The following is a 27,211-nucleotide window of genomic DNA, read 5'->3' as shown; positions in this document are numbered from 1 at the left end:
GTCAATGGTAGTTCTTATCGGTAGAGATGTAATACCGTCTGTAATCACAAGCACCGACATTAGACATGAAATCTGAATGTATCCAACACAGTGACATTGTCCACAGTGAAAAACTATCCTGGATATGATGAGCTTGCTTCAGAGTGCCGAGCCCAGCTCTGAAGCTGCTTTTAGATTACATTATCATTCAAAACTATTTGTTTGCTCGCAATGAAAAACTTGTTATTTGAATGTTTTTTTCTTTACAATAATTTTGTGAGTTTCTCTTTGGTGCAGTCTTTACTTCTTCCAACTATGTGTTTACATGCATCTCATGGCATTGCTCTCTGTATACCTGCAGCATGCGGGTGTTTTGTTTTACATTTTTATTCACTTCCATTTACAGAAGCCCTCTAATTCAGCTACTATTCACACCTATCCAATGTATTCACACCTGTTGCTTTCAGAAAACAATGGAACGTCCAGCTACCCGGGCCCCCACCCCAGACGGTCAACACTTGCGGCTCCCCCATCACCTCTACCACTCAGTAAAGCTCACCGGTTCACAAATTTCTCCATGTGCCTTCACACCTCTTTCCATACTTGAAAGGGATGTAAACAGACTCTCTAAGACACAGGACCCACGCAAAGCAGCTGGGCCAAACTCGGTGCCTCCATCCACCCTGAAGCACTGTGCTGATCAGTTGACTACAGTGTTCACTGACACCTTCAACAAGTCACTGGAGACACGTCACGAGTCATGGACCTCAATGTCTGGACAGACGGACGAGCATGCCACAAGCAACTAAAATCTTCCTATTCGAAGAGAATCACAGCCTGCGCTCCTCTCTCTCTTGGCTGACCTTGACGTGATTTGAACAGGCAACCTTCTGATCTGGAGTCAGATGCGCTACCATTGCGCCACAAGGTCCCACAAACCTGCCCCTCTGCCCAAAACATCTGAAAATCTCTGCAAAGCCAGTCCATCTTTCCACACAAGCAATTTTTCAGCAACTGGAGGTTGTTCAACTTGTGAATGCAAAGAAGTTGTGTCAAAGACGCATGTCATTTCAGACCATGCATGTCAACATGCACACGTAGAATCTCTCTTTATACTTGAAAGGTTCTCCTCTTTGAGAAAAGAATACAAATCGAGGTTTGAAGTGCGCTTGCAGTACTCAATCAAAGGCCTAATATAGTGTCTGTCATTCAGTGCTCACGCTCTGATGAGCTTTGCAAGCCAGCTAGACGAATTCGTAGCGATGCATATTTGTTACTGATGCTTGTCAGAGAAAGACAAAGTCCTTGGACAGTGTCTAAAAATAAAAGAACTTACTCTCACACACACCTGAAAAGTGACTGCTCAGAAGGGAGTGCTTTTGTACGTGATGATCTCCTGTCTCAAACACAACCTGCTCTGGAGAGGCTCCTTGTGCCGTCTGCACCAAAATGCTATACATTGGGTAGGAGACCAGTGCTGTCAACCTTGAATGAAATCTTACCTGACTAAAAGACCTTACAGTTCACACACAACAGAATCAATGGTCTCTTCAACGACTGTTAATGGTATTTACCAGAGAAGTGACTTCTGAGTAGGAAGTGGTCTGGCATGTGATGATCTCCAAAAGAACCAGCGCTGTTGGAGCAGGGAGCAGGCGTCTCTCACCACAGTCCAAAAGGGGTAGGTGAGCTAGAGGAGCTGTGATGGCCGAGAGGTTAAGGCGTTGGATTTGAAATCCAATGGGGGGTTCCCCGCGCAGGTTCAAACCCTGCTCACAGCGAAACTGCATTACGGGGGCTTCCTTTTCTGCTAAGACAAGGTTGCAATTAGTCAGAGGAGCTCATATACACAAGTTGCAACGGTGCCCTGGAGCGTTGAGTGACTGACTATTCTACAATCACCAGTTCACACCACTGTATTTACATACTAATCGTTCCTTTACAAAATGTGCTTGTCTCCGAGGAGAGTCCCTCTTCTTCTCTCCAGGCTTTATAAACAATAATGGTCGGAGATGTCGATCAGTGGTATGTGCACAGAGTTTGAATCACATATTAAGACATCAAAATTGTTGCAGGGGGCTACTTGTTATCACTGCTATAGAAAGGCTAGAATGACAAATCTTTACCTCTTAATCCTTTTTGGCTACGTTTGTTTTTCAGTTAGGCGGCAGTACCTGGTCACTGGTCTCCCGGCAAACAGAGCTAGCCATTTGGGTACACCCAAAGCAACACCGTGGTCCAACCGTTTACCGTCATTTTAGCAGCAGGTACACCATTGCCTCCATTGTTGTGTTTGTGTTGCAAACAGGTGATGTCACGCTGTTAAGGTAACAAAGTGAATGGGCTTTGAAGCAGATGTGCGGAACAGGTTAGAGTAACTAGGATTTGGTCCTTAGTGAGGCAACTTCTGGGTTCAGTCTGTTTTGTCCAATCTTATGAAGGTGAATGGCTTCTTCCTGGTAACCTATCCCAGAGTTGTAAGCAAGCCTTTCTGAGCACAGTTGTTTAGTACGTCGTGAAAACCAACGCGCCTAGCAGAGGATGGTCTCGATCCATCGACCTCTGGGTTATGGGCCCAGCACGCTTCCGCTGCGCCACCCTGCTCCACACGTGCCATCACACTAGCGCTGCTTAAAAGTGGGCCTTCAATAACATCTTGCATGAACAAACTGTGGGAATTCTGAAGGTGGACGGTACCTGTTTGATCATTGTCTTTTATAAATCTTTGTCACCTCGGCGTTCAATGCTTCACAGCTTCTTGGACTGCTTGTCAGATCTCGTGTGTGGCCCAACAGATTTTAAGCTAGGGTCACCCAACCATTTCCTCGTTAGCTGCTAACTCTTAAGAATCACTGAGGTTATTGTGTGAGTCACTGAGTCGCATAGTCACGTAAACGCTTAGAAGTGAAAACACTGACACTTGGTGTTGCATATGTTTACTTCCTAAATAAACCCATGAACTCTCTTCTCTGAACCTTATTTTACCTTTAGTTAACTAAAATCGACGTTCTGTTACACGAACACACTCTGCTGATGCACTTCGATGCTCTTAATCCTTCCCGCTGATTGTCAATGGTAGTTCTTATCGGTAGAGATGTAATACCGTCTGTAATCACAAGCACCGACATTAGACATGAAATCTGAATGTATCCAACACAGTGACATTGTCCACAGTGAAAAACTATCCTGGATATGATGAGCTTGCTTCAGAGTGCCGAGCCCAGCTCTGAAGCTGCTTTTAGATTACATTATCATTCAAAACTATTTGTTTGCTCGCAATGAAAAACTTGTTATTTGAATGTTTTTTTCTTTACAATAATTTTGTGAGTTTCTCTTTGGTGCAGTCTTTACTTCTTCCAACTATGTGTTTACATGCATCTCATGGCATTGCTCTCTGTATACCTGCAGCATGCGGGTGTTTTGTTTTACATTTTTATTCACTTCCATTTACAGAAGCCCTCTAATTCAGCTACTATTCACACCTATCCAATGTATTCACACCTGTTGCTTTCAGAAAACAATGGAACGTCCAGCTACCCGGGCCCCCACCCCAGATGGTCAACACTTGCGGCTCCCCCATCACCTCTACCACTCAGTAAAGCTCACCGGTTCACAAATTTCTCCATGTGCCTTCACACCTCTTTCCATACTTGAAAGGCATGTAAACAGACTCTCTAAGACACAGGACCCACGCAAAGCAGCTGGGCCAAACTCGGTGCCTCCATCCACCCTGAAGCACTGTGCTGATCAGTTGACTACAGTGTTCACTGACACCTTCAACAAGTCACTGGAGACACGTCACGAGTCATGGACCTCAATGTCTGGACAGACGGACGAGCATGCCACAAGCAACTAAAATCTTCCTATTCGAAGAGAATCACAGCCTGCGCTCCTCTCTCTCTTGGCTGACCTTGACGTGATTTGAACACGCAACCTTCTGATCTGGAGTCAGATGCGCTACCATTGCGCCACAAGGTCCCACAAACCTCCCCCTCTGCCCAAAACATCTGAAAATCTCTGCAAAGCCAGTCCATCTTTCCACACAAGCAATTTTTCAGCAACTGGAGGTTGTTCAACTTGTGAATGCAAAGAAGTTGTGTCAAAGACGCATGTCATTTCAGACCATGCATGTCAACATGCACACGTAGAATCTCTCTTTATACTTGAAAGGTTCTCCTCTTTGAGAAAAGAATACAAATCGAGGTTTGAAGTGCGCTTGCAGTACTCAATCAAAGGCCTAATATAGTGTCTGTCATTCAGTGCTCACGCTCTGATGAGCTTTGCAAGCCAGCTAGACGAATTCTTAGCGATGCATATTTGTTACTGATGCTTGTCAGAGAAAGACAAAGTCCTTGGACAGTGTCTAAAAATAAAAGAACTTACTCTCACACACACCTGAAAAGTGACTGCTCAGAAGGGAGTGCTTTTGTACGTGATGATCTCCTGTCTCAAACACAACCTGCTCTGGAGAGGCTCCTTGTGCCGTCTGCACCAAAATGCTATACATTGGGTAGGAGACCAGTGCTGTCAACCTTGAATGAAATCTTACCTGACTAAAAGACCTTACAGTTCACACACAACAGAATCAATGGTCTCTTCAACGACTGTTAATGGTATTTACCAGAGAAGTGACTTCTGAGTAGGAAGTGGTCTGGCATGTGATGATCTCCAAAAGAACCAGCGCTGTTGGAGCAGGGAGCAGGCGTCTCTCACCACAGTCCAAAAGGGGTAGGTGAGCTAGAGGAGCTGTGATGGCCGAGAGGTTAAGGCGTTGGATTTGAAATCCAATGGGGGGTTCCCCGCGCAGGTTCAAACCCTGCTCACAGCGAAACTGCATTACGGGGGCTTCCTTTTCTGCTAAGACAAGGTTGCAATTAGTCAGAGGAGCTCATATACACAAGTTGCAACGGTGCCCTGGAGCGTTGAGTGACTGACTATTCTACAATCACCAGTTCACACCACTGTATTTACATACTAATCGTTCCTTTACAAAATGTGCTTGTCTCCGAGGAGAGTCCCTCTTCTTCTCTCCAGGCTTTATAAACAATAATGGTCGGAGATGTCGATCAGTGGTATGTGCACAGAGTTTGAATCACATATTAAGACATCAAAATTGTTGCAGGGGGCTACTTGTTATCACTGCTATAGAAAGGCTAGAATGACAAATCTTTACCTCTTAATCCTTTTTGGCTACGTTTGTTTTTCAGTTAGGCGGCAGTACCTGGTCACTGGTCTCCCGGCAAACAGAGCTAGCCATTTGGGTACACCCAAAGCAACACCGTGCTCCAACCGTTTACCGTCATTTTAGCAGCAGGTACACCATTGCCTCCATTGTTGTGTTTGTGTTGCAAACAGGTGATGTCACGCTGTTAAGGTAACAAAGTGAATGGGCTTTGAAGCAGATGTGCGGAACAGGTTAGAGTAACTAGGATTTGGTCCTTAGTGAGGCAACTTCTGGGTTCAGTCTGTTTTGTCCAATCTTATGAAGGTGAATGGCTTCTTCCTGGTAACCTATCCCAGAGTTGTAAGCAAGCCTTTCTGAGCACAGTTGTTTAGTACGTCGTGAAAACCAACGCGCCTAGCAGAGGATGGTCTCGATCCATCGACCTCTGGGTTATGGGCCCAGCACGCTTCCGCTGCGCCACCCTGCTCCACACGTGCCATCACACTAGCGCTGCTTAAAAGTGGGCCTTCAATAACATCTTGCATGAACAAACTGTGGGAATTCTGAAGGTGGACGGTACCTGTTTGATCATTGTCTTTTATAAATCTTTGTCACCTCGGCGTTCAATGCTTCACAGCTTCTTGGACTGCTTGTCAGATCTCGTGTGTGGCCCAACAGATTTTAAGCTAGGGTCACCCAACCATTTCCTCGTTAGCTGCTAACTCTTAAGAATCACTGAGGTTATTGTGTGAGTCACTGAGTCGCATAGTCACGTAAACGCTTAGAAGTGAAAACACTGACACTTGGTGTTGCATATGTTTACTTCCTAAATAAACCCATGAACTCTCTTCTCTGAACCTTATTTTACCTTTAGTTAACTAAAATCGACGTTCTGTTACACGAACACACTCTGCTGATGCACTTCGATGCTCTTAATCCTTCCCGCTGATTGTCAATGGTAGTTCTTATCGGTAGAGATGTAATACCGTCTGTAATCACAAGCACCGACATTAGACATGAAATCTGAATGTATCCAACACAGTGACATTGTCCACAGTGAAAAACTATCCTGGATATGATGAGCTTGCTTCAGAGTGCCGAGCCCAGCTCTGAAGCTGCTTTTAGATTACATTATCATTCAAAACTATTTGTTTGCTCGCAATGAAAAACTTGTTATTTGAATGTTTTTTTCTTTACAATAATTTTGTGAGTTTCTCTTTGGTGCAGTCTTTACTTCTTCCAACTATGTGTTTACATGCATCTCATGGCATTGCTCTCTGTATACCTGCAGCATGCGGGTGTTTTGTTTTACATTTTTATTCACTTCCATTTACAGAAGCCCTCTAATTCAGCTACTATTCACACCTATCCAATGTATTCACACCTGTTGCTTTCAGAAAACAATGGAACGTCCAGCTACCCGGGCCCCCACCCCAGATGGTCAACACTTGCGGCTCCCCCATCACCTCTACCACTCAGTAAAGCTCACCGGTTCACAAATTTCTCCATGTGCCTTCACACCTCTTTCCATACTTGAAAGGCATGTAAACAGACTCTCTAAGACACAGGACCCACGCAAAGCAGCTGGGCCAAACTCGGTGCCTCCATCCACCCTGAAGCACTGTGCTGATCAGTTGACTACAGTGTTCACTGACACCTTCAACAAGTCACTGGAGACACGTCACGAGTCATGGACCTCAATGTCTGGACAGACGGACGAGCATGCCACAAGCAACTAAAATCTTCCTATTCGAAGAGAATCACAGCCTGCGCTCCTCTCTCTCTTGGCTGACCTTGACGTGATTTGAACACGCAACCTTCTGATCTGGAGTCAGATGCGCTACCATTGCGCCACAAGGTCCCACAAACCTGCCCCTCTGCCCAAAACATCTGAAAATCTCTGCAAAGCCAGTCCATCTTTCCACACAAGCAATTTTTCAGCAACTGGAGGTTGTTCAACTTGTGAATGCAAAGAAGTTGTGTCAAAGACGCATGTCATTTCAGACCATGCATGTCAACATGCACACGTAGAATCTCTCTTTATACTTGAAAGGTTCTCCTCTTTGAGAAAAGAATACAAATCGAGGTTTGAAGTGCGCTTGCAGTACTCAATCAAAGGCCTAATATAGTGTCTGTCATTCAGTGCTCACGCTCTGATGAGCTTTGCAAGCCAGCTAGACGAATTCTTAGCGATGCATATTTGTTACTGATGCTTGTCAGAGAAAGACAAAGTCCTTGGACAGTGTCTAAAAATAAAAGAACTTACTCTCACACACACCTGAAAAGTGACTGCTCAGAAGGGAGTGCTTTTGTACGTGATGATCTCCTGTCTCAAACACAACCTGCTCTGGAGAGGCTCCTTGTGCCGTCTGCACCAAAATGCTATACATTGGGTAGGAGACCAGTGCTGTCAACCTTGAATGAAATCTTACCTGACTAAAAGACCTTACAGTTCACACACAACAGAATCAATGGTCTCTTCAACGACTGTTAATGGTATTTACCAGAGAAGTGACTTCTGAGTAGGAAGTGGTCTGGCATGTGATGATCTCCAAAAGAACCAGCGCTGTTGGAGCAGGGAGCAGGCGTCTCTCACCACAGTCCAAAAGGGGTAGGTGAGCTAGAGGAGCTGTGATGGCCGAGAGGTTAAGGCGTTGGATTTGAAATCCAATGGGGGGTTCCCCGCGCAGGTTCAAACCCTGCTCACAGCGAAACTGCATTACGGGGGCTTCCTTTTCTGCTAAGACAAGGTTGCAATTAGTCAGAGGAGCTCATATACACAAGTTGCAACGGTGCCCTGGAGCGTTGAGTGACTGACTATTCTACAATCACCAGTTCACACCACTGTATTTACATACTAATCGTTCCTTTACAAAATGTGCTTGTCTCCGAGGAGAGTCCCTCTTCTTCTCTCCAGGCTTTATAAACAATAATGGTCGGAGATGTCGATCAGTGGTATGTGCACAGAGTTTGAATCACATATTAAGACATCAAAATTGTTGCAGGGGGCTACTTGTTATCACTGCTATAGAAAGGCTAGAATGACAAATCTTTACCTCTTAATCCTTTTTGGCTACGTTTGTTTTTCAGTTAGGCGGCAGTACCTGGTCACTGGTCTCCCGGCAAACAGAGCTAGCCATTTGGGTACACCCAAAGCAACACCGTGGTCCAACCGTTTACCGTCATTTTAGCAGCAGGTACACCATTGCCTCCATTGTTGTGTTTGTGTTGCAAACAGGTGATGTCACGCTGTTAAGGTAACAAAGTGAATGGGCTTTGAAGCAGATGTGCGGAACAGGTTAGAGTAACTAGGATTTGGTCCTTAGTGAGGCAACTTCTGGGTTCAGTCTGTTTTGTCCAATCTTATGAAGGTGAATGGCTTCTTCCTGGTAACCTATCCCAGAGTTGTAAGCAAGCCTTTCTGAGCACAGTTGTTTAGTACGTCGTGAAAACCAACGCGCCTAGCAGAGGATGGTCTCGATCCATCGACCTCTGGGTTATGGGCCCAGCACGCTTCCGCTGCGCCACCCTGCTCCACACGTGCCATCACACTAGCGCTGCTTAAAAGTGGGCCTTCAATAACATCTTGCATGAACAAACTGTGGGAATTCTGAAGGTGGACGGTACCTGTTTGATCATTGTCTTTTATAAATCTTTGTCACCTCGGCGTTCAATGCTTCACAGCTTCTTGGACTGCTTGTCAGATCTCGTGTGTGGCCCAACAGATTTTAAGCTAGGGTCACCCAACCATTTCCTCGTTAGCTGCTAACTCTTAAGAATCACTGAGGTTATTGTGTGAGTCACTGAGTCGCATAGTCACGTAAACGCTTAGAAGTGAAAACACTGACACTTGGTGTTGCATATGTTTACTTCCTAAATAAACCCATGAACTCTCTTCTCTGAACCTTATTTTACCTTTAGTTAACTAAAATCGACGTTCTGTTACACGAACACACTCTGCTGATGCACTTCGATGCTCTTAATCCTTCCCGCTGATTGTCAATGGTAGTTCTTATCGGTAGAGATGTAATACCGTCTGTAATCACAAGCACCGACATTAGACATGAAATCTGAATGTATCCAACACAGTGACATTGTCCACAGTGAAAAACTATCCTGGATATGATGAGCTTGCTTCAGAGTGCCGAGCCCAGCTCTGAAGCTGCTTTTAGATTACATTATCATTCAAAACTATTTGTTTGCTCGCAATGAAAAACTTGTTATTTGAATGTTTTTTTCTTTACAATAATTTTGTGAGTTTCTCTTTGGTGCAGTCTTTACTTCTTCCAACTATGTGTTTACATGCATCTCATGGCATTGCTCTCTGTATACCTGCAGCATGCGGGTGTTTTGTTTTACATTTTTATTCACTTCCATTTACAGAAGCCCTCTAATTCAGCTACTATTCACACCTATCCAATGTATTCACACCTGTTGCTTTCAGAAAACAATGGAACGTCCAGCTACCCGGGCCCCCACCCCAGATGGTCAACACTTGCGGCTCCCCCATCACCTCTACCACTCAGTAAAGCTCACCGGTTCACAAATTTCTCCATGTGCCTTCACACCTCTTTCCATACTTGAAAGGCATGTAAACAGACTCTCTAAGACACAGGACCCACGCAAAGCAGCTGGGCCAAACTCGGTGCCTCCATCCACCCTGAAGCACTGTGCTGATCAGTTGACTACAGTGTTCACTGACACCTTCAACAAGTCACTGGAGACACGTCACGAGTCATGGACCTCAATGTCTGGACAGACGGACGAGCATGCCACAAGCAACTAAAATCTTCCTATTCGAAGAGAATCACAGCCTGCGCTCCTCTCTCTCTTGGCTGACCTTGACGTGATTTGAACACGCAACCTTCTGATCTGGAGTCAGATGCGCTACCATTGCGCCACAAGGTCCCACAAACCTCCCCCTCTGCCCAAAACATCTGAAAATCTCTGCAAAGCCAGTCCATCTTTCCACACAAGCAATTTTTCAGCAACTGGAGGTTGTTCAACTTGTGAATGCAAAGAAGTTGTGTCAAAGACGCATGTCATTTCAGACCATGCATGTCAACATGCACACGTAGAATCTCTCTTTATACTTGAAAGGTTCTCCTCTTTGAGAAAAGAATACAAATCGAGGTTTGAAGTGCGCTTGCAGTACTCAATCAAAGGCCTAATATAGTGTCTGTCATTCAGTGCTCACGCTCTGATGAGCTTTGCAAGCCAGCTAGACGAATTCTTAGCGATGCATATTTGTTACTGATGCTTGTCAGAGAAAGACAAAGTCCTTGGACAGTGTCTAAAAATAAAAGAACTTACTCTCACACACACCTGAAAAGTGACTGCTCAGAAGGGAGTGCTTTTGTACGTGATGATCTCCTGTCTCAAACACAACCTGCTCTGGAGAGGCTCCTTGTGCCGTCTGCACCAAAATGCTATACATTGGGTAGGAGACCAGTGCTGTCAACCTTGAATGAAATCTTACCTGACTAAAAGACCTTACAGTTCACACACAACAGAATCAATGGTCTCTTCAACGACTGTTAATGGTATTTACCAGAGAAGTGACTTCTGAGTAGGAAGTGGTCTGGCATGTGATGATCTCCAAAAGAACCAGCGCTGTTGGAGCAGGGAGCAGGCGTCTCTCACCACAGTCCAAAAGGGGTAGGTGAGCTAGAGGAGCTGTGATGGCCGAGAGGTTAAGGCGTTGGATTTGAAATCCAATGGGGGGTTCCCCGCGCAGGTTCAAACCCTGCTCACAGCGAAACTGCATTACGGGGGCTTCCTTTTCTGCTAAGACAAGGTTGCAATTAGTCAGAGGAGCTCATATACACAAGTTGCAACGGTGCCCTGGAGCGTTGAGTGACTGACTATTCTACAATCACCAGTTCACACCACTGTATTTACATACTAATCGTTCCTTTACAAAATGTGCTTGTCTCCGAGGAGAGTCCCTCTTCTTCTCTCCAGGCTTTATAAACAATAATGGTCGGAGATGTCGATCAGTGGTATGTGCACAGAGTTTGAATCACATATTAAGACATCAAAATTGTTGCAGGGGGCTACTTGTTATCACTGCTATAGAAAGGCTAGAATGACAAATCTTTACCTCTTAATCCTTTTTGGCTACGTTTGTTTTTCAGTTAGGCGGCAGTACCTGGTCACTGGTCTCCCGGCAAACAGAGCTAGCCATTTGGGTACACCCAAAGCAACACCGTGGTCCAACCGTTTACCGTCATTTTAGCAGCAGGTACACCATTGCCTCCATTGTTGTGTTTGTGTTGCAAACAGGTGATGTCACGCTGTTAAGGTAACAAAGTGAATGGGCTTTGAAGCAGATGTGCGGAACAGGTTAGAGTAACTAGGATTTGGTCCTTAGTGAGGCAACTTCTGGGTTCAGTCTGTTTTGTCCAATCTTATGAAGGTGAATGGCTTCTTCCTGGTAACCTATCCCAGAGTTGTAAGCAAGCCTTTCTGAGCACAGTTGTTTAGTACGTCGTGAAAACCAACGCGCCTAGCAGAGGATGGTCTCGATCCATCGACCTCTGGGTTATGGGCCCAGCACGCTTCCGCTGCGCCACCCTGCTCCACACGTGCCATCACACTAGCGCTGCTTAAAAGTGGGCCTTCAATAACATCTTGCATGAACAAACTGTGGGAATTCTGAAGGTGGACGGTACCTGTTTGATCATTGTCTTTTATAAATCTTTGTCACCTCGGCGTTCAATGCTTCACAGCTTCTTGGACTGCTTGTCAGATCTCGTGTGTGGCCCAACAGATTTTAAGCTAGGGTCACCCAACCATTTCCTCGTTAGCTGCTAACTCTTAAGAATCACTGAGGTTATTGTGTGAGTCACTGAGTCGCATAGTCACGTAAACGCTTAGAAGTGAAAACACTGACACTTGGTGTTGCATATGTTTACTTCCTAAATAAACCCATGAACTCTCTTCTCTGAACCTTATTTTACCTTTAGTTAACTAAAATCGACGTTCTGTTACACGAACACACTCTGCTGATGCACTTCGATGCTCTTAATCCTTCCCGCTGATTGTCAATGGTAGTTCTTATCGGTAGAGATGTAATACCGTCTGTAATCACAAGCACCGACATTAGACATGAAATCTGAATGTATCCAACACAGTGACATTGTCCACAGTGAAAAACTATCCTGGATATGATGAGCTTGCTTCAGAGTGCCGAGCCCAGCTCTGAAGCTGCTTTTAGATTACATTATCATTCAAAACTATTTGTTTGCTCGCAATGAAAAACTTGTTATTTGAATGTTTTTTTCTTTACAATAATTTTGTGAGTTTCTCTTTGGTGCAGTCTTTACTTCTTCCAACTATGTGTTTACATGCATCTCATGGCATTGCTCTCTGTATACCTGCAGCATGCGGGTGTTTTGTTTTACATTTTTATTCACTTCCATTTACAGAAGCCCTCTAATTCAGCTACTATTCACACCTATCCAATGTATTCACACCTGTTGCTTTCAGAAAACAATGGAACGTCCAGCTACCCGGGCCCCCACCCCAGATGGTCAACACTTGCGGCTCCCCCATCACCTCTACCACTCAGTAAAGCTCACCGGTTCACAAATTTCTCCATGTGCCTTCACACCTCTTTCCATACTTGAAAGGCATGTAAACAGACTCTCTAAGACACAGGACCCACGCAAAGCAGCTGGGCCAAACTCGGTGCCTCCATCCACCCTGAAGCACTGTGCTGATCAGTTGACTACAGTGTTCACTGACACCTTCAACAAGTCACTGGAGACACGTCACGAGTCATGGACCTCAATGTCTGGACAGACGGACGAGCATGCCACAAGCAACTAAAATCTTCCTATTCGAAGAGAATCACAGCCTGCGCTCCTCTCTCTCTTGGCTGACCTTGACGTGATTTGAACACGCAACCTTCTGATCTGGAGTCAGATGCGCTACCATTGCGCCACAAGGTCCCACAAACCTCCCCCTCTGCCCAAAACATCTGAAAATCTCTGCAAAGCCAGTCCATCTTTCCACACAAGCAATTTTTCAGCAACTGGAGGTTGTTCAACTTGTGAATGCAAAGAAGTTGTGTCAAAGACGCATGTCATTTCAGACCATGCATGTCAACATGCACACGTAGAATCTCTCTTTATACTTGAAAGGTTCTCCTCTTTGAGAAAAGAATACAAATCGAGGTTTGAAGTGCGCTTGCAGTACTCAATCAAAGGCCTAATATAGTGTCTGTCATTCAGTGCTCACGCTCTGATGAGCTTTGCAAGCCAGCTAGACGAATTCTTAGCGATGCATATTTGTTACTGATGCTTGTCAGAGAAAGACAAAGTCCTTGGACAGTGTCTAAAAATAAAAGAACTTACTCTCACACACACCTGAAAAGTGACTGCTCAGAAGGGAGTGCTTTTGTACGTGATGATCTCCTGTCTCAAACACAACCTGCTCTGGAGAGGCTCCTTGTGCCGTCTGCACCAAAATGCTATACATTGGGTAGGAGACCAGTGCTGTCAACCTTGAATGAAATCTTACCTGACTAAAAGACCTTACAGTTCACACACAACAGAATCAATGGTCTCTTCAACGACTGTTAATGGTATTTACCAGAGAAGTGACTTCTGAGTAGGAAGTGGTCTGGCATGTGATGATCTCCAAAAGAACCAGCGCTGTTGGAGCAGGGAGCAGGCGTCTCTCACCACAGTCCAAAAGGGGTAGGTGAGCTAGAGGAGCTGTGATGGCCGAGAGGTTAAGGCGTTGGATTTGAAATCCAATGGGGGGTTCCCCGCGCAGGTTCAAACCCTGCTCACAGCGAAACTGCATTACGGGGGCTTCCTTTTCTGCTAAGACAAGGTTGCAATTAGTCAGAGGAGCTCATATACACAAGTTGCAACGGTGCCCTGGAGCGTTGAGTGACTGACTATTCTACAATCACCAGTTCACACCACTGTATTTACATACTAATCGTTCCTTTACAAAATGTGCTTGTCTCCGAGGAGAGTCCCTCTTCTTCTCTCCAGGCTTTATAAACAATAATGGTCGGAGATGTCGATCAGTGGTATGTGCACAGAGTTTGAATCACATATTAAGACATCAAAATTGTTGCAGGGGGCTACTTGTTATCACTGCTATAGAAAGGCTAGAATGACAAATCTTTACCTCTTAATCCTTTTTGGCTACGTTTGTTTTTCAGTTAGGCGGCAGTACCTGGTCACTGGTCTCCCGGCAAACAGAGCTAGCCATTTGGGTACACCCAAAGCAACACCGTGGTCCAACCGTTTACCGTCATTTTAGCAGCAGGTACACCATTGCCTCCATTGTTGTGTTTGTGTTGCAAACAGGTGATGTCACGCTGTTAAGGTAACAAAGTGAATGGGCTTTGAAGCAGATGTGCGGAACAGGTTAGAGTAACTAGGATTTGGTCCTTAGTGAGGCAACTTCTGGGTTCAGTCTGTTTTGTCCAATCTTATGAAGGTGAATGGCTTCTTCCTGGTAACCTATCCCAGAGTTGTAAGCAAGCCTTTCTGAGCACAGTTGTTTAGTACGTCGTGAAAACCAACGCGCCTAGCAGAGGATGGTCTCGATCCATCGACCTCTGGGTTATGGGCCCAGCACGCTTCCGCTGCGCCACCCTGCTCCACACGTGCCATCACACTAGCGCTGCTTAAAAGTGGGCCTTCAATAACATCTTGCATGAACAAACTGTGGGAATTCTGAAGGTGGACGGTACCTGTTTGATCATTGTCTTTTATAAATCTTTGTCACCTCGGCGTTCAATGCTTCACAGCTTCTTGGACTGCTTGTCAGATCTCGTGTGTGGCCCAACAGATTTTAAGCTAGGGTCACCCAACCATTTCCTCGTTAGCTGCTAACTCTTAAGAATCACTGAGGTTATTGTGTGAGTCACTGAGTCGCATAGTCACGTAAACGCTTAGAAGTGAAAACACTGACACTTGGTGTTGCATATGTTTACTTCCTAAATAAACCCATGAACTCTCTTCTCTGAACCTTATTTTACCTTTAGTTAACTAAAATCGACGTTCTGTTACACGAACACACTCTGCTGATGCACTTCGATGCTCTTAATCCTTCCCGCTGATTGTCAATGGTAGTTCTTATCGGTAGAGATGTAATACCGTCTGTAATCACAAGCACCGACATTAGACATGAAATCTGAATGTATCCAACACAGTGACATTGTCCACAGTGAAAAACTATCCTGGATATGATGAGCTTGCTTCAGAGTGCCGAGCCCAGCTCTGAAGCTGCTTTTAGATTACATTATCATTCAAAACTATTTGTTTGCTCGCAATGAAAAACTTGTTATTTGAATGTTTTTTTCTTTACAATAATTTTGTGAGTTTCTCTTTGGTGCAGTCTTTACTTCTTCCAACTATGTGTTTACATGCATCTCATGGCATTGCTCTCTGTATACCTGCAGCATGCGGGTGTTTTGTTTTCCATTTTTATTCACTTCCATTTACAGAAGCCCTCTAATTCAGCTACTATTCACACCTATCCAATGTATTCACACCTGTTGCTTTCAGAAAACAATGGAACGTCCAGCTACCCGGGCCCCCACCCCAGATGGTCAACACTTGCGGCTCCCCCATCACCTCTACCACTCAGTAAAGCTCACCGGTTCACAAATTTCTCCATGTGCCTTCACACCTCTTTCCATACTTGAAAGGCATGTAAACAGACTCTCTAAGACACAGGACCCACGCAAAGCAGCTGGGCCAAACTCGGTGCCTCCATCCACCCTGAAGCACTGTGCTGATCAGTTGACTACAGTGTTCACTGACACCTTCAACAAGTCACTGGAGACACGTCACGAGTCATGGACCTCAATGTCTGGACAGACGGACGAGCATGCCACAAGCAACTAAAATCTTCCTATTCGAAGAGAATCACAGCCTGCGCTCCTCTCTCTCTTGGCTGACCTTGACGTGATTTGAACACGCAACCTTCTGATCTGGAGTCAGATGCGCTACCATTGCGCCACAAGGTCCCACAAACCTCCCCCTCTGCCCAAAACATCTGAAAATCTCTGCAAAGCCAGTCCATCTTTCCACACAAGCAATTTTTCAGCAACTGGAGGTTGTTCAACTTGTGAATGCAAAGAAGTTGTGTCAAAGACGCATGTCATTTCAGACCATGCATGTCAACATGCACACGTAGAATCTCTCTTTATACTTGAAAGGTTCTCCTCTTTGAGAAAAGAATACAAATCGAGGTTTGAAGTGCGCTTGCAGTACTCAATCAAAGGCCTAATATAGTGTCTGTCATTCAGTGCTCACGCTCTGATGAGCTTTGCAAGCCAGCTAGACGAATTCTTAGCGATGCATATTTGTTACTGATGCTTGTCAGAGAAAGACAAAGTCCTTGGACAGTGTCTAAAAATAAAAGAACTTACTCTCACACACACCTGAAAAGTGACTGCTCAGAAGGGAGTGCTTTTGTACGTGATGATCTCCTGTCTCAAACACAACCTGCTCTGGAGAGGCTCCTTGTGCCGTCTGCACCAAAATGCTATACATTGGGTAGGAGACCAGTGCTGTCAACCTTGAATGAAATCTTACCTGACTAAAAGACCTTACAGTTCACACACAACAGAATCAATGGTCTCTTCAACGACTGTTAATGGTATTTACCAGAGAAGTGACTTCTGAGTAGGAAGTGGTCTGGCATGTGATGATCTCCAAAAGAACCAGCGCTGTTGGAGCAGGGAGCAGGCGTCTCTCACCACAGTCCAAAAGGGGTAGGTGAGCTAGAGGAGCTGTGATGGCCGAGAGGTTAAGGCGTTGGATTTGAAATCCAATGGGGGGTTCCCCGCGCAGGTTCAAACCCTGCTCACAGCGAAACTGCATTACGGGGGCTTCCTTTTCTGCTAAGACAAGGTTGCAATTAGTCAGAGGAGCTCATATACACAAGTTGCAACGGTGCCCTGGAGCGTTGAGTGACTGACTATTCTACAATCACCAGTTCACACCACTGTATTTACATACTAATCGTTCCTTTACAAAATGTGCTTGTCTCCGAGGAGAGTCCCTCTTCTTCTCTCCAGGCTTTATAAACAATAATGGTCGGAGATGTCGATCAGTGGTATGTGCACAGAGTTTGAATCACATATTAAGACATCAAAATTGTTGCAGGGGGCTACTTGTTATCACTGCTATAGAAAGGCTAGAATGACAAATCTTTACCTCTTAATCCTTTTTGGCTACGTTTGTTTTTCAGTTAGGCGGCAGTACCTGGTCACTGGTCTCCCGGCAAACAGAGCTAGCCATTTGGGTACACCCAAAGCAACACCGTGGTCCAACCGTTTACCGTCATTTTAGCAGCAGGTACACCATTGCCTCCATTGTTGTGTTTGTGTTGCAAACAGGTGATGTCACGCTGTTAAGGTAACAAAGTGAATGGGCTTTGAAGCAGATGTGCGGAACAGGTTAGAGTAACTAGGATTTGGTCCTTAGTGAGGCAACTTCTGGGTTCAGTCTGTTTTGTCCAATCTTATGAAGGTGAATGGCTTCTTCCTGGTAACTTATCCCAGAGTTGTAAGCAAGCCTTTCTGAGCACAGTTGTTTAGTACGTCGTGAAAACCAACGCGCCTAGCAGAGGATGGTCTCGATCCATCGACCTCTGGGTTATGGGCCCAGCACGCTTCCGCTGCGCCACCCTGCTCCACACGCGCCATCAGACTAGCGCTGCTTAAAAGTGGGCCTTCAATAACATCTTGCATGAACAAACTGTGGGAATTCTGAAGGTGGACGGTACCTGTTTGATCATTGTCTTTTATAAATCTTTGTCACCTCGGCGTTCAATGCTTCACAGCTTCTTGGACTGCTTGTCAGATCTCGTGTGTGGCCCAACAGATTTTAAGCTAGGGTCACCCAACCATTTCCTCGTTAGCTGCTAACTCTTAAGAATCACTGAGGTTATTGTGTGAGTCACTGAGTCGCATAGTCACGTAAACGCTTAGAAGTGAAAACACTGACACTTGGTGTTGCATATGTTTACTTCCTAAATAAACCCATGAACTCTCTTCTCTGAACCTTATTTTACCTTTAGTTAACTAAAATCGACGTTCTGTTACACGAACACACTCTGCTGATGCACTTCGATGCTCTTAATCCTTCCCGCTGATTGTCAATGGTAGTTCTTATCGGTAGAGATGTAATACCGTCTGTAATCACAAGCACCGACATTAGACATGAAATCTGAATGTATCCAACACAGTGACATTGTCCACAGTGAAAAACTATCCTGGATATGATGAGCTTGCTTCAGAGTGCCGAGCCCAGCTCTGAAGCTGCTTTTAGATTACATTATCATTCAAAACTATTTGTTTGCTCGCAATGAAAAACTTGTTATTTGAATGTTTTTTTCTTTACAATAATTTTGTGAGTTTCTCTTTGGTGCAGTCTTTACTTCTTCCAACTATGTGTTTACATGCATCTCATGGCATTGCTCTCTGTATACCTGCAGCATGCGGGTGTTTTGTTTTACATTTTTATTCACTTCCATTTACAGAAGCCCTCTAATTCAGCTACTATTCACACCTATCCAATGTATTCACACCTGTTGCTTTCAGAAAACAATGGAACGTCCAGCTACCCGGGCCCCCACCCCAGATGGTCAACACTTGCGGCTCCCCCATCACCTCTACCACTCAGTAAAGCTCACCGGTTCACAAATTTCTCCATGTGCCTTCACACCTCTTTCCATACTTGAAAGGCATGTAAACAGACTCTCTAAGACACAGGACCCACGCAAAGCAGCTGGGCCAAACTCGGTGCCTCCATCCACCCTGAAGCACTGTGCTGATCAGTTGACTACAGTGTTCACTGACACCTTCAACAAGTCACTGGAGACACGTCACGAGTCATGGACCTCAATGTCTGGACAGACGGACGAGCATGCCACAAGCAACTAAAATCTTCCTATTCGAAGAGAATCACAGCCTGCGCTCCTCTCTCTCTTGGCTGACCTTGACGTGATTTGAACACGCAACCTTCTGATCTGGAGTCAGATGCGCTACCATTGCGCCACAAGGTCCCACAAACCTCCCCCTCTGCCCAAAACATCTGAAAATCTCTGCAAAGCCAGTCCATCTTTCCACACAAGCAATTTTTCAGCAACTGGAGGTTGTTCAACTTGTGAATGCAAAGAAGTTGTGTCAAAGACGCATGTCATTTCAGACCATGCATGTCAACATGCACACGTAGAATCTCTCTTTATACTTGAAAGGTTCTCCTCTTTGAGAAAAGAATACAAATCGAGGTTTGAAGTGCGCTTGCAGTACTCAATCAAAGGCCTAATATAGTGTCTGTCATTCAGTGCTCACGCTCTGATGAGCTTTGCAAGCCAGCTAGACGAATTCTTAGCGATGCATATTTGTTACTGATGCTTGTCAGAGAAAGACAAAGTCCTTGGACAGTGTCTAAAAATAAAAGAACTTACTCTCACACACACCTGAAAAGTGACTGCTCAGAAGGGAGTGCTTTTGTACGTGATGATCTCCTGTCTCAAACACAACCTGCTCTGGAGAGGCTCCTTGTGCCGTCTGCACCAAAATGCTATACATTGGGTAGGAGACCAGTGCTGTCAACCTTGAATGAAATCTTACCTGACTAAAAGACCTTACAGTTCACACACAACAGAATCAATGGTCTCTTCAACGACTGTTAATGGTATTTACCAGAGAAGTGACTTCTGAGTAGGAAGTGGTCTGGCATGTGATGATCTCCAAAAGAACCAGCGCTGTTGGAGCAGGGAGCAGGCGTCTCTCACCACAGTCCAAAAGGGGTAGGTGAGCTAGAGGAGCTGTGATGGCCGAGAGGTTAAGGCGTTGGATTTGAAATCCAATGGGGGGTTCCCCGCGCAGGTTCAAACCCTGCTCACAGCGAAACTGCATTACGGGGGCTTCCTTTTCTGCTAAGACAAGGTTGCAATTAGTCAGAGGAGCTCATATACACAAGTTGCAACGGTGCCCTGGAGCGTTGAGTGACTGACTATTCTACAATCACCAGTTCACACCACTGTATTTACATACTAATCGTTCCTTTACAAAATGTGCTTGTCTCCGAGGAGAGTCCCTCTTCTTCTCTCCAGGCTTTATAAACAATAATGGTCGGAGATGTCGATCAGTGGTATGTGCACAGAGTTTGAATCACATATTAAGACATCAAAATTGTTGCAGGGGGCTACTTGTTATCACTGCTATAGAAAGGCTAGAATGACAAATCTTTACCTCTTAATCCTTTTTGGCTACGTTTGTTTTTCAGTTAGGCGGCAGTACCTGGTCACTGGTCTCCCGGCAAACAGAGCTAGCCATTTGGGTACACCCAAAGCAACACCGTGGTCCAACCGTTTACCGTCATTTTAGCAGCAGGTACACCATTGCCTCCATTGTTGTGTTTGTGTTGCAAACAGGTGATGTCACGCTGTTAAGGTAACAAAGTGAATGGGCTTTGAAGCAGATGTGCGGAACAGGTTAGAGTAACTAGGATTTGGTCCTTAGTGAGGCAACTTCTGGGTTCAGTCTGTTTTGTCCAATCTTATGAAGGTGAATGGCTTCTTCCTGGTAACCTATCCCAGAGTTGTAAGCAAGCCTTTCTGAGCACAGTTGTTTAGTACGTCGTGAAAACCAACGCGCCTAGCAGAGGATGGTCTCGATCCATCGACCTCTGGGTTATGGGCCCAGCACGCTTCCGCTGCGCCACCCTGCTCCACACGTGCCATCACACTAGCGCTGCTTAAAAGTGGGCCTTCAATAACATCTTGCATGAACAAACTGTGGGAATTCTGAAGGTGGACGGTACCTGTTTGATCATTGTCTTTTATAAATCTTTGTCACCTCGGCGTTCAATGCTTCACAGCTTCTTGGACTGCTTGTCAGATCTCGTGTGTGGCCCAACAGATTTTAAGCTAGGGTCACCCAACCATTTCCTCGTTAGCTGCTAACTCTTAAGAATCACTGAGGTTATTGTGTGAGTCACTGAGTCGCATAGTCACGTAAACGCTTAGAAGTGAAAACACTGACACTTGGTGTTGCATATGTTTACTTCCTAAATAAACCCATGAACTCTCTTCTCTGAACCTTATTTTACCTTTAGTTAACTAAAATCGACGTTCTGTTACACGAACACACTCTGCTGATGCACTTCGATGCTCTTAATCCTTCCCGCTGATTGTCAATGGTAGTTCTTATCGGTAGAGATGTAATACCGTCTGTAATCACAAGCACCGACATTAGACATGAAATCTGAATGTATCCAACACAGTGACATTGTCCACAGTGAAAAACTATCCTGGATATGATGAGCTTGCTTCAGAGTGCCGAGCCCAGCTCTGAAGCTGCTTTTAGATTACATTATCATTCAAAACTATTTGTTTGCTCGCAATGAAAAACTTGTTATTTGAATGTTTTTTTCTTTACAATAATTTTGTGAGTTTCTCTTTGGTGCAGTCTTTACTTCTTCCAACTATGTGTTTACATGCATCTCATGGCATTGCTCTCTGTATACCTGCAGCATGCGGGTGTTTTGTTTTCCATTTTTATTCACTTCCATTTACAGAAGCCCTCTAATTCAGCTACTATTCACACCTATCCAATGTATTCACACCTGTTGCTTTCAGAAAACAATGGAACGTCCAGCTACCCGGGCCCCCACCCCAGATGGTCAACACTTGCGGCTCCCCCATCACCTCTACCACTCAGTAAAGCTCACCGGTTCACAAATTTCTCCATGTGCCTTCACACCTCTTTCCATACTTGAAAGGCATGTAAACAGACTCTCTAAGACACAGGACCCACGCAAAGCAGCTGGGCCAAACTCGGTGCCTCCATCCACCCTGAAGCACTGTGCTGATCAGTTGACTACAGTGTTCACTGACACCTTCAACAAGTCACTGGAGACACGTCACGAGTCATGGACCTCAATGTCTGGACAGACGGACGAGCATGCCACAAGCAACTAAAATCTTCCTATTCGAAGAGAATCACAGCCTGTGCTCCTCTCTCTCGGCTGACCTTGACGTGATTTGAACACGCAACCTTCTGATCTGGAGTCAGATGCGCTACCATTGCGCCACAAGGTCCCACAAACCTCCCCCTCTGCCCAAAACATCTGAAAATCTCTGCAAAGCCAGTCCATCTTTCCACACAAGCAATTTTTCAGCAACTGGAGGTTGTTCAACTTGTGAATGCAAAGAAGTTGTGTCAAAGACGCATGTCATTTCAGACCATGCATGTCAACATGCACACGTAGAATCTCTCTTTATACTTGAAAGGTTCTCCTCTTTGAGAAAAGAATACAAATCGAGGTTTGAAGTGCGCTTGCAGTACTCAATCAAAGGCCTAATATAGTGTCTGTCATTCAGTGCTCACGCTCTGATGAGCTTTGCAAGCCAGCTAGACGAATTCTTAGCGATGCATATTTGTTACTGATGCTTGTCAGAGAAAGACAAAGTCCTTGGACAGTGTCTAAAAATAAAAGAACTTACTCTCACACACACCTGAAAAGTGACTGCTCAGAAGGGAGTGCTTTTGTACGTGATGATCTCCTGTCTCAAACACAACCTGCTCTGGAGAGGCTCCTTGTGCCGTCTGCACCAAAATGCTATACATTGGGTAAGAGACCAGTGCTGTCAACCTTGAATGAAATCTTACCTGACTAAAAGACCTTACAGTTCACACACAACAGAATCAATGGTCTCTTCAACGACTGTTAATGGTATTTACCAGAGAAGTGACTTCTGAGTAGGAAGTGGTCTGGCATGTGATGATCTCCAAAAGAACCAGCGCTGTTGGAGCAGGGAGCAGGCGTCTCTCACCACAGTCCAAAAGGGGTAGGTGAGCTAGAGGAGCTGTGATGGCCGAGAGGTTAAGGCGTTGGATTTGAAATCCAATGGGGGGTTCCCCGCGCAGGTTCAAACCCTGCTCACAGCGAAACTGCATTACGGGGGCTTCCTTTTCTGCTAAGACAAGGTTGCAATTAGTCAGAGGAGCTCATATACACAAGTTGCAACGGTGCCCTGGAGCGTTGAGTGACTGACTATTCTACAATCACCAGTTCACACCACTGTATTTACATACTAATCGTTCCTTTACAAAATGTGCTTGTCTCCGAGGAGAGTCCCTCTTCTTCTCTCCAGGCTTTATAAACAATAATGGTCGGAGATGTCGATCAGTGGTATGTGCACAGAGTTTGAATCACATATTAAGACATCAAAATTGTTGCAGGGGGCTACTTGTTATCACTGCTATAGAAAGGCTAGAATGACAAATCTTTACCTCTTAATCCTTTTTGGCTACGTTTGTTTTTCAGTTAGGCGGCAGTACCTGGTCACTGGTCTCCCGGCAAACAGAGCTAGCCATTTGGGTACACCCAAAGCAACACCGTGGTCCAACCGTTTACCGTCATTTTAGCAGCAGGTACACCATTGCCTCCATTGTTGTGTTTGTGTTGCAAACAGGTGATGTCACGCTGTTAAGGTAACAAAGTGAATGGGCTTTGAAGCAGATGTGCGGAACAGGTTAGAGTAACTAGGATTTGGTCCTTAGTGAGGCAACTTCTGGGTTCAGTCTGTTTTGTCCAATCTTATGAAGGTGAATGGCTTCTTCCTGGTAACCTATCCCAGAGTTGTAAGCAAGCCTTTCTGAGCACAGTTGTTTAGTACGTCGTGAAAACCAACGCGCCTAGCAGAGGATGGTCTCGATCCATCGACCTCTGGGTTATGGGCCCAGCACGCTTCCGCTGCACCACCCTGCTCCACACTCGCCATCACACTAGCGCTGCTTAAAAGTGGGCCTTCAATAACATCTTGCATGAACAAACTGTGGGAATTCTGAAGGTGGACGGTACCTGTTTGATCATTGTCTTTTATAAATCTTTGTCACCTCGGCGTTCAATGCTTCACAGCTTCTTGGACTGCTTGTCAGATCTCGTGTGTGGCCCAACAGATTTTAAGCTAGGGTCACCCAACCATTTCCTCGTTAGCTGCTAACTCTTAAGAATCACTGAGGTTATTGTGTGAGTCACTGAGTCGCATAGTCACGTAAACGCTTAGAAGTGAAAACACTGACACTTGGTGTTGCATATGTTTACTTCCTAAATAAACCCATGAACTCTCTTCTCTGAACCTTATTTTACCTTTAGTTAACTAAAATCGACGTTCTGTTACACGAACACACTCTGCTGATGCACTTCGATGCTCTTAATCCTTCCCGCTGATTGTCAATGGTAGTTCTTATCGGTAGAGATGTAATACCGTCTGTAATCACAAGCACCGACATTAGACATGAAATCTGAATGTATCCAACACAGTGACATTGTCCACAGTGAAAAACTATCCTGGATATGATGAGCTTGCTTCAGAGTGCCGAGCCCAGCTCTGAAGCTGCTTTTAGATTACATTATCATTCAAAACTATTTGTTTGCTCGCAATGAAAAACTTGTTATTTGAATGTTTTTTTCTTTACAATAATTTTGTGAGTTTCTCTTTGGTGCAGTCTTTACTTCTTCCAACTATGTGTTTACATGCATCTCATGGCATTGCTCTCTGTATACCTGCAGCATGCGGGTGTTTTGTTTTCCATTTTTATTCACTTCCATTTACAGAAGCCCTCTAATTCAGCTACTATTCACACCTATCCAATGTATTCACACCTGTTGCTTTCAGAAAACAATGGAACGTCCAGCTACCCGGGCCCCCACCCCAGATGGTCAACACTTGCGGCTCCCCCATCACCTCTACCACTCAGTAAAGCTCACCGGTTCACAAATTTCTCCATGTGCCTTCACACCTCTTTCCATACTTGAAAGGCATGTAAACAGACTCTCTAAGACACAGGACCCACGCAAAGCAGCTGGGCCAAACTCGGTGCCTCCATCCACCCTGAAGCACTGTGCTGATCAGTTGACTACAGTGTTCACTGACACCTTCAACAAGTCACTGGAGACACGTCACGAGTCATGGACCTCAATGTCTGGACAGACGGACGAGCATGCCACAAGCAACTAAAATCTTCCTATTCGAAGAGAATCACAGCCTGCGCTCCTCTCTCTCGGCTGACCTTGACGTGATTTGAACACGCAACCTTCTGATCTGGAGTCAGATGCGCTACCATTGCGCCACAAGGTCCCACAAACCTCCCCCTCTGCCCAAAACATCTGAAAATCTCTGCAAAGCCAGTCCATCTTTCCACACAAGCAATTTTTCAGCAACTGGAGGTTGTTCAACTTGTGAATGCAAAGAAGTTGTGTCAAAGACGCATGTCATTTCAGACCATGCATGTCAACATGCACACGTAGAATCTCTCTTTATACTTGAAAGGTTCTCCTCTTTGAGAAAAGAATACAAATCGAGGTTTGAAGTGCGCTTGCAGTACTCAATCAAAGGCCTAATATAGTGTCTGTCATTCAGTGCTCACGCTCTGATGAGCTTTGCAAGCCAGCTAGACGAATTCTTAGCGATGCATATTTGTTACTGATGCTTGTCAGAGAAAGACAAAGTCCTTGGACAGTGTCTAAAAATAAAAGAACTTACTCTCACACACACCTGAAAAGTGACTGCTCAGAAGGGAGTGCTTTTGTACGTGATGATCTCCTGTCTCAAACACAACCTGCTCTGGAGAGGCTCCTTGTGCCGTCTGCACCAAAATGCTATACATTGGGTAGGAGACCAGTGCTGTCAACCTTGAATGAAATCTTACCTGACTAAAAGACCTTACAGTTCACACACAACAGAATCAATGGTCTCTTCAACGACTGTTAATGGTATTTACCAGAGAAGTGACTTCTGAGTAGGAAGTGGTCTGGCATGTGATGATCTCCAAAAGAACCAGCGCTGTTGGAGCAGGGAGCAGGCGTCTCTCACCACAGTCCAAAAGGGGTAGGTGAGCTAGAGGAGCTGTGATGGCCGAGAGGTTAAGGCGTTGGATTTGAAATCCAATGGGGGGTTCCCCGCGCAGGTTCAAACCCTGCTCACAGCGAAACTGCATTACGGGGGCTTCCTTTTCTGCTAAGACAAGGTTGCAATTAGTCAGAGGAGCTCATATACACAAGTTGCAACGGTGCCCTGGAGCGTTGAGTGACTGACTATTCTACAATCACCAGTTCACACCACTGTATTTACATACTAATCGTTCCTTTACAAAATGTGCTTGTCTCCGAGGAGAGTCCCTCTTCTTCTCTCCAGGCTTTATAAACAATAATGGTCGGAGATGTCGATCAGTGGTATGTGCACAGAGTTTGAATCACATATTAAGACATCAAAATTGTTGCAGGGGGCTACTTGTTATCACTGCTATAGAAAGGCTAGAATGACAAATCTTTACCTCTTAATCCTTTTTGGCTACGTTTGTTTTTCAGTTAGGCGGCAGTACCTGGTCACTGGTCTCCCGGCAAACAGAGCTAGCCATTTGGGTACACCCAAAGCAACACCGTGGTCCAACCGTTTACCGTCATTTTAGCAGCAGGTACACCATTGCCTCCATTGTTGTGTTTGTGTTGCAAACAGGTGATGTCACGCTGTTAAGGTAACAAAGTGAATGGGCTTTGAAGCAGATGTGCGGAACAGGTTAGAGTAACTAGGATTTGGTCCTTAGTGAGGCAACTTCTGGGTTCAGTCTGTTTTGTCCAATCTTATGAAGGTGAATGGCTTCTTCCTGGTAACCTATCCCAGAGTTGTAAGCAAGCCTTTCTGAGCACAGTTGTTTAGTACGTCGTGAAAACCAACGCGCCTAGCAGAGGATGGTCTCGATCCATCGACCTCTGGGTTATGGGCCCAGCACGCTTCCGCTGCACCACCCTGCTCCACACTCGCCATCACACTAGCGCTGCTTAAAAGTGGGCCTTCAATAACATCTTGCATGAACAAACTGTGGGAATTCTGAAGGTGGACGGTACCTGTTTGATCATTGTCTTTTATAAATCTTTGTCACCTCGGCGTTCAATGCTTCACAGCTTCTTGGACTGCTTGTCAGATCTCGTGTGTGGCCCAACAGATTTTAAGCTAGGGTCACCCAACCATTTCCTCGTTAGCTGCTAACTCTTAAGAATCACTGAGGTT

The 27,211-nt window shown here is 45.2% G+C and overlaps 18 non-coding genes across 18 annotated transcripts; 9 read left to right on the top strand and 9 right to left on the bottom strand.

The window, feature by feature from the left end:
• Positions 1-838: 838 nt before the first annotated feature.
• trnaw-cca (transfer RNA tryptophan (anticodon CCA)) lies at positions 839-910 on the bottom strand. Its single transcript has one exon. It is a non-coding gene; the product is annotated as a tRNA-Trp (tRNA).
• Positions 911-1,677: 767 nt separating this feature from the next.
• Positions 1,678-1,760, top strand: trnas-uga (transfer RNA serine (anticodon UGA)). Its single transcript has one exon. It is a non-coding gene; the product is annotated as a tRNA-Ser (tRNA).
• Positions 1,761-3,885: 2,125 nt separating this feature from the next.
• Positions 3,886-3,957, bottom strand: trnaw-cca (transfer RNA tryptophan (anticodon CCA)). Its single transcript has one exon. It is a non-coding gene; the product is annotated as a tRNA-Trp (tRNA).
• A 767-nt stretch (positions 3,958-4,724) lies between these two features.
• On the top strand, positions 4,725-4,807 carry trnas-uga (transfer RNA serine (anticodon UGA)). Its single transcript has one exon. It is a non-coding gene; the product is annotated as a tRNA-Ser (tRNA).
• A 2,125-nt stretch (positions 4,808-6,932) lies between these two features.
• trnaw-cca (transfer RNA tryptophan (anticodon CCA)) lies at positions 6,933-7,004 on the bottom strand. The gene has a single exon. It is a non-coding gene; the product is annotated as a tRNA-Trp (tRNA).
• Positions 7,005-7,771: 767 nt separating this feature from the next.
• trnas-uga (transfer RNA serine (anticodon UGA)) lies at positions 7,772-7,854 on the top strand. Its single transcript has one exon. It is a non-coding gene; the product is annotated as a tRNA-Ser (tRNA).
• Positions 7,855-9,979: 2,125 nt separating this feature from the next.
• On the bottom strand, positions 9,980-10,051 carry trnaw-cca (transfer RNA tryptophan (anticodon CCA)). Its single transcript has one exon. It is a non-coding gene; the product is annotated as a tRNA-Trp (tRNA).
• Positions 10,052-10,818: 767 nt separating this feature from the next.
• Positions 10,819-10,901, top strand: trnas-uga (transfer RNA serine (anticodon UGA)). The gene has a single exon. It is a non-coding gene; the product is annotated as a tRNA-Ser (tRNA).
• Positions 10,902-13,026: 2,125 nt separating this feature from the next.
• On the bottom strand, positions 13,027-13,098 carry trnaw-cca (transfer RNA tryptophan (anticodon CCA)). Its single transcript has one exon. It is a non-coding gene; the product is annotated as a tRNA-Trp (tRNA).
• A 767-nt stretch (positions 13,099-13,865) lies between these two features.
• Positions 13,866-13,948, top strand: trnas-uga (transfer RNA serine (anticodon UGA)). Its single transcript has one exon. It is a non-coding gene; the product is annotated as a tRNA-Ser (tRNA).
• Positions 13,949-16,073: 2,125 nt separating this feature from the next.
• trnaw-cca (transfer RNA tryptophan (anticodon CCA)) lies at positions 16,074-16,145 on the bottom strand. Its single transcript has one exon. It is a non-coding gene; the product is annotated as a tRNA-Trp (tRNA).
• A 767-nt stretch (positions 16,146-16,912) lies between these two features.
• Positions 16,913-16,995, top strand: trnas-uga (transfer RNA serine (anticodon UGA)). The gene has a single exon. It is a non-coding gene; the product is annotated as a tRNA-Ser (tRNA).
• A 2,125-nt stretch (positions 16,996-19,120) lies between these two features.
• Positions 19,121-19,192, bottom strand: trnaw-cca (transfer RNA tryptophan (anticodon CCA)). The gene has a single exon. It is a non-coding gene; the product is annotated as a tRNA-Trp (tRNA).
• Positions 19,193-19,959: 767 nt separating this feature from the next.
• Positions 19,960-20,042, top strand: trnas-uga (transfer RNA serine (anticodon UGA)). The gene has a single exon. It is a non-coding gene; the product is annotated as a tRNA-Ser (tRNA).
• A 2,123-nt stretch (positions 20,043-22,165) lies between these two features.
• trnaw-cca (transfer RNA tryptophan (anticodon CCA)) lies at positions 22,166-22,237 on the bottom strand. Its single transcript has one exon. It is a non-coding gene; the product is annotated as a tRNA-Trp (tRNA).
• A 767-nt stretch (positions 22,238-23,004) lies between these two features.
• trnas-uga (transfer RNA serine (anticodon UGA)) lies at positions 23,005-23,087 on the top strand. Its single transcript has one exon. It is a non-coding gene; the product is annotated as a tRNA-Ser (tRNA).
• Positions 23,088-25,210: 2,123 nt separating this feature from the next.
• On the bottom strand, positions 25,211-25,282 carry trnaw-cca (transfer RNA tryptophan (anticodon CCA)). Its single transcript has one exon. It is a non-coding gene; the product is annotated as a tRNA-Trp (tRNA).
• A 767-nt stretch (positions 25,283-26,049) lies between these two features.
• Positions 26,050-26,132, top strand: trnas-uga (transfer RNA serine (anticodon UGA)). The gene has a single exon. It is a non-coding gene; the product is annotated as a tRNA-Ser (tRNA).
• Positions 26,133-27,211: the final 1,079 nt, after the last annotated feature.

The sequence above is a fragment of the Pelmatolapia mariae genome, linkage group LG23 (assembly GCF_036321145.2).
Source record: "Pelmatolapia mariae isolate MD_Pm_ZW linkage group LG23, Pm_UMD_F_2, whole genome shotgun sequence".
NCBI lineage: Eukaryota > Metazoa > Chordata > Actinopteri > Cichliformes > Cichlidae > Pelmatolapia > Pelmatolapia mariae.
Note: the sequence above shows the minus strand (reverse complement) of the source record. Positions and strands in the feature narration are given on the sequence as shown.